Consider the following 6,966-nt stretch of genomic DNA (forward strand, 5'->3'; position numbering starts at 1 on the left):
GAACTCATGAGGAAGCGGCTTTAGATTCTCAGTGCTGTGCTTTAACCCGCTGCGCCACCAGGGAGGGCCTTGACTTTTTTTTTTAAAGATTTATTTATTTGTGCATACAGAACTGGGGTGCAGGTAGGAGATGCAAGGGCGGTGAGAGGATTCACCAGAGACAGAGTGGGGAACAGAACAGGCAGATTGATGATGTACAGTGCCTGAGGGGAGCAGCCGGTGAGACAGGAGAGGTCTGCCACGCCATGTGGGTGCTATCCCTGACCGGGGATGGAACTTGTGCTGTAGCGACTAGAGCTAGCTTTGTAGTAACCGTTGTGCCATCAGGGAGGGCTCGGCTTTTGTCTTTTTGACACTTCTCAGCATGCCATTGGGATTCTAGGTCATGGGAAGTGGTCGGACATATTCACGTATTTATCTCCCTGAGTTACTCATTTCCTCATTTTCCCTTCTTCTGTAAGTAAACTTGTTATTAACCTCTGGGTGTGCCTGCTGTGAAGTCATCTTCTAAGGCCCTTTAAGTGCATAGGTGAGGACCTACAGTCAGGTAACCCGTTTCATATTGGGGTTGCCCTGTAAAAATACTTCACAGATAAAAACATTAACCACAGTAATCCCATGGTAATAATATTATTTCATGTTTGAGTCTGTTTCAATCTTCAGATTATTTCATTTGGTGCTACTATGCTTTAAACACAGGCTCGTACCCTAGCATTTAAAATACCCAGAGGTTGGAAGGACATTAGACTGAGACTATAGGGGATTCTGGTGTCGAGATTCATAGATAACACTGGAAAATCCTGGTATAGACCCACCCAAACTTTTCTGTAAAAACAAACTAGACTACAGCTATGATATTTTATATAATGAGTGGTCAATGCTGGGTGATAGGACAATTTAAAGATCTAGTTCAGTTTATTTTGATATTTCAGTTTAACAACACTCTTGCTGATAAAGATATCCAAAATCTAACTCCAAGTGGAAATACACTGTACTTAGTAAATCTTGATATCAAGTTGTCAATTCAACCCACCAATTTGTCAGTTTTTCTTCAAATCTGACCAGTAAGTTTCTTTCCTGATGTCAATCAATGGTTTTGTGAATTGGGAGAGATGACCCTTTCAACACTTCCCCAAAATAATCCTTTTCCAGTCACAAACTTCATAGTCAGCACCAACAAGTTCATCTGCCTTATATAAGAACCCCTGCTTCTCCTTATTCAGTAAAGTCAATCAGATCTCTAAATTAGTAAATTTTGTCTTTTGACAATGTAGTGGAAGGGTCCAAAGTGAACTTCAGCCAGAATCAGGGACACAGTCAGATGTCTCACCCACATCTGCCTTAACCAGCCCAGGGTCAGGAAACAAGCCTGGTTTCTTCCTCACAGGCTTGCTGCTCCCTGTGTCTCCCTCAGGTCTCCTTCTTGTTCTCCATCCAGCTTCCTTCTTCTCTTCAGATTCCTTCTCTTCTCTCCTTTTCTTTGCTCAGCTCCACCCTCCTTCTGAGTGGGGCAGGGAACCTGGAACTTCCCCTTTTCCTGGGGACCCCCCTGTTCCAAACCTACTGACTCCAACAACTACATCACAACCAACATATTTTACATTTGTTTATTGATTGTTTTCCCAATCAATGCAAGTTCCCTTGAAAGCAGAAACTTTATTTGGTTCTCTGATGTATCTCCTCCAGGAAGCAGCACCCAATAATTACTTTCATGTTAAATGATGCTGTATTTGGGGGTGTGAATGGGGGTGAACCACATGTGACTTGAAAAATTATGGGGCTAAGAGGAGTTCATAAATGTTAGTTCAAGTAAGTTACAGTTAAGTAAATATACTTCTGGTGCTGTTCTTTTCTGCTGATAATGACATAATATTGGTAGAGTCAATTAAAGTTGATTAAAAATTGGATAAATTGAGAGAGTTAGTTATAAAGTCCTGAAAATATGACAAGATTCTTTTCCTTAATTTTACATAGTTTAATATAATTTTTATTTGGCCACTAGGTGGCAGGATAGACACACACTTGGCAAATGAAGGTGTCAGCCTCAATTCACCTTTGCAGAGCAGTAACACCCATCCCTTACATTTGAGGAGGACTTTATAGTACAGACATCCTTTTGCAGGCCTCATGATACCTCTGTGAAGTAGAGAAGACAAGTACTTTTGTTTACTTTTTAAAAAAAGATTTATTTATTTATGCATACAGAACTGGGGTACAGGCCAGAGGTGCTGGGGTGGTAAGAGGATTCATCAGAGATAGAGTGGGGAGCAGAACAGGCAGATATACAAAGTACACTGCTGAGGGGATCAGCGGTGGGTCAGAAGAGGTCTGTAGCACCTATGGATTACCTCCGGGGCTGGGATCTAACTCATGGCTTTAGCTTCTTAGTGCTGCGCTTTAATCCGCTATGCCATCAGGGAGGGCCTTTTGTTTACTTTTTATACAGTAAAACTGAGGCTCAGAATTTAAGGGATTTACCCAAAGGAGTAAACAGCCCAGCTAGCATCCAGGTCTCTATACCTCCACTCAGAGAGGTGAAGGTGGCCTTCTGAGAAACTTGATGCTGATTTTAAACTTGCCCTGATAAAATAGTCAGAAAATTCAAATCCTTTTAACTTCGCATAGAGGAAGCCAACCATAAAATCTGTTCAAGGGCTCATTTTGGTTTGGGATGGATCCTGAAATTCACCTCCTTTTGGACCTCCCCAAACTTCAAAATATATTTGGAGGTGGGGTGGGTGGGGGGCGAAATATAAGTTATAAAGCTTCTATGCTTGTCAGCAGGCAGTCTCAGTGGATAGGGAGCACCTAGCAACAGAGGTCTTTACCTCTTAAGTGGGTTGTGTGTTTTTGTGAGGAGTGGGTATGTGGGTAACATCAGTGTTAAAGGGAACTTGAAAACTAATACTAGTATTAGTATACAGCGGGTTAAAGCACAGCACTAAGAAGCTTAAGCCACTTATGCATGAGTTTGATCCCGCCTTCCCCGGAGGAGATCCACATGGCATGGCAGACCTCTTCTGACCCGCCCGCTGCTCCCCTCAGCAGTGTACTTCGTCAATCTGCCTGTTCTGCTCCCCGCTCTGTCCCTGGTGAATCCTCTCACCCTCCGCATCTCTGGCCTGTACCCCAGTTCTGTATGAATAAATAAATCTTTAAAAAAAAATCATTCAATATTGCTCTTAGATTGTTTACCATAAAGCATGCTATGGTGTATTTTTTTTTTTAGATTTTATTTATTTATGCATACAGAAATGGGTTATAGACCAGAGGTGCAGGGGTGGTGAGAGGATTCACCAGAAACAGAGAGGAGGAGCAGAACAGGCAGACTGACAAAGTACGCTGCTGAGAGGAGCAGTGGATGAGACAGGAGAGGTCTGCTGCGCCATGTGGGTCACTTCCAGGGCTGGGATCGAACTCACACTGAAGCTGCGGCCACCACTTGGCTTAGCTTTGCGGTGCAGTGCTCCAACCCACTGTGCCACCACGGAGGGCCTGCTGTTAGTATATTATAAGCACAGGTTTCTACTGGCAGAATTAGGAGTCAACAAAGTTCACATCATTAATTGTACCTTGCTATAGGACACATATTCGAGATAACTTAGGCTTAGAGGCTAAATTCTGGGGTCTGGTCTTAGTTTAACAACTTATGGTTGTGAGACCTTCTGCAAGCGATTCTACACCCCCGATTCTCACTTTATTCAAAGTGAGTAGAACACCTGCTTCACGGGGCTGGTATAAAGATGAAATGAGATAATGATGATGAAGCGAATTTATAAACTAAAATCTCTGTAGGTTAGATGATACTTCACAGAGGCAAAGGCAAGCGTGAAATTCTTTGTTGTTGATCTACTGAGTAGTTTATTCAATTCCTGACTGTTTGTTTTCTTGGTGGGAAGGATGGTAGGATCAGCAACTCACTGAAGCGCCTTAAAAGCCCACCTAATATCACAGACAGGACTGTAAATTAAAGAATGTATAATTTCATCACAGGCTAATTGATGTAACCAAGGGCTAAGTTCTTATAGCTTATTTCTGGTCACAAAAACATCATCAAGCTTCTAAATAAACACCCAAACACTTCTAATAACTTTGCCATCTTTTGCGTTTATTTCATTCATTCTTCACCCCAGCTCAGAGCCTGCCCTGACAGCACAAAGCATGAGGCAGGAACCAATCTTGGACTGAAGGTCCTTCCATCACAAGGGGGCATTCACACAGCACATACACCGACACACACACACACACATTGGGACATATTTGGGAAGTACAAGGAAACCAGAGCAGCCTGAGAAAACCCATGTGGGGTAAATAATTTAAAAATCAGGCCTTTAACGCCCTCTCATCATTAGCATCTTTGTTTGGCACCTGTGTCCTTGCATGCATAATTAAATCTGTACTTATGGACAGCTGGTGAATCCTCTAACCCCCCACACCTCAGGCCTGTACCCCAGTTCTTATATGCATAAATAAGTAAATCTTTAAAAAGAGAATCTTGAAGCCTTTGGCATCATCCCCACTGATTAGGAGAAAACAGACCAGCGGGGAGACAGCAATTACACCTGTAGCTATAGACAGCTTGCCCAGAGAGCTCGGGCATGCATAGATGTAAGTAGGAGACACCTGTGGTGAAGGGTGAGGGACAGAGGACAGCATCTCTCTGAGACTAGGAGAGAGGAGGCAGCCAGAGACGTGCTGAGGGAGAAAGCTGTTCTATCCCCTCATCCAGCATTGAAGGCCTGAAAACGTCTGCTGGAAACTCCAAAATGATCTTTTCGCCTTCAAGAATGACAATAACCTACCTTGAATGGTTGCAAAACACCATGCAGGTGTGGGAGAAATGTTAAGACTCTGCACAGACTATGGCTGTGGCTGTAGTTGAGAAGCAATTTACTTTTCCTCATTGCAGAGTAAATGAAGATTGCTCAAGTTTCTGCGCTGTTGGCCTCTGTCATTGTCACCGATAGCCTTGAGTCTAGGAGGCCCTTGGGAGTGTGGACTCAGGGTGCACAAGCCTGATAAAGGCACCTGGAGTAGGGTGTGGGTGTGCTGAGTGGGCGCACCTGGGCGAGAGGCTAAGGCTTTCAGGGCCACCTCACAACCAAGGACCCTGCAGCCGAAAGCAGCAGGGAACAGCTGGAGAGGAAAGAGCGCGTATAGATATTCACCAGGGCCAAGTTGCTGTCTCCCTGCTGGTTTGTTTTCCCCTAGTCAGTGGGGCTGATGCCACAGATTCTCTTTTTAAAGATTTATTTATGCATACAAGAACTGGGGTGTGTGTGGGGGGCATGGGTGGGTAGTGAGAGGACTCCCCAGAGACAGATATACTGAATACACCCCCGTTGATGGGAGCAGCGCACAGGCCAGGAGAGGTCTGCTGTGCCATGTGGGTCACCTCCCTGGCCAGATGGAACTTGTGCTGCAGTGGCTGCTGGTAGCTTCATAGTACTGTGCTTTAACCCCTTGTGTCACCAGGGAGGGCCACAAGATTCCCTTTTAAGCTCCCTGAACTGACAATGACCCAACCCCTATTGGATGGTTGCAGAATACTCGTCATTGTTATTACAAAGTGACACAGAATGAAATGATGTTATTTGAAGACCTGCTGTACTTTCTAACTTACACAATTTTCTAAGCTCCTTCTATAATAACTAACAATCTCTGCATCCATTTCTGATGTGCATTGGTTGTTACATCAATTAATTATTGAAATATTTGCATTTTAGAGTTAGAAGAACCTACAGTAAAATGGTCTAACCTCTTTATTTTACAGGTGAAGGAATAAACTGAGAGGTGATATGCTTAGTTGCAGGCCAGCTTGAGATTAGAAGACAGCCAGGGGCTGGTTTCCTTTAGTGGTCTGTTCAAACAGGCATGAAATGGATAGACACTCCATTTAGAGGGTAAGTGAGCTTGTGGTAGAATTCAGCAACTTTAGAAAGAGCAAGAGAGACTGATGTAGGTGGTGGTGATGATGGAGGGCTTTCTGGAGGCAGAAAATTTTGAACTGGGCTTAGGAAAACAAAGATGTGGTATGTAAAAGAAAGAAATGCATTCCAGAAGCAAAAGATGGTGTCCAGAGAGAGGGGAGGAAGAAAAGATGGAATTTATAGGAGCTACAGCTTCTCATTAAGAAGTGGCAAATGAGGAGCCTTCCCTGGTGGCACAGCGGATTAAAGCACAGCACTGAGAAGCTAAAGCCACTTCCGCATGAGTTCGATCCCCACCCCAGGGATGACCCACATGGTGTGTCAGACCTCTCCTGACCCACCCGCTGCTCCCCTCAGCAGTGTACTTTGCAGATCTGCATGTTCTACTCCCCGTTCTGTCTCTGGTCTGTACCCCAGCTCTATAGGCATAATTAATAAATCTTTTTTTAAAAAAATGTGGCAAATGAGGCAGGATAATGGTAAGTGGGGTTAGAGGCAGGGAACTGAAAAAAAATCTATCAAGGTTTGTTTTGTTTTTCTTTTTGCATAGAGTAACTAGGGTGTAGGTCACAGGTGGAGGGGTGGGGAGAGGATTCCCTGGAGACAGAGTGGGGAGCACAACAGGCAGATCAACTGAAATATACTGTTGAGGGGAGCAGCAGGCAAGACTGGAGAGGTCTGCTGTGCCATGTGTGTCAGCTCCCTGCCAGAATAGAACTCGTGCTGCAGTGGCTGAGGATAGCTTCATAGTGCTGTGTCTCACTGCTTGCACTACCAGGGAGGCCTGATATATGTTTTTAAAGTCTACTCTTGGCTACTCTATAGGGAATAAACTGTGGGAGGGGGATGGCTAAGCGTAGAAGCAGTTCAATCACTGCTGCCGGGGCCCTGGTAGAAATTTTCCAGAGGGACAGCGATGCCTTAAATCATGGTCTTAGCAATGAAAAAATAAAGCAAAACTTCAGAGCGATAGAGATGGATGGACTTGTATGCCAGATGCATTTTGAAGGTAAATTCTCCAGGATTTATGGATGAA

This window comes from Condylura cristata, unplaced genomic scaffold, assembly GCF_000260355.1.
Source record: "Condylura cristata isolate star-nosed mole 26May11 unplaced genomic scaffold, ConCri1.0 scaffold00026, whole genome shotgun sequence".
Taxonomy (NCBI): Eukaryota; Metazoa; Chordata; class Mammalia; order Eulipotyphla; family Talpidae; genus Condylura; species Condylura cristata.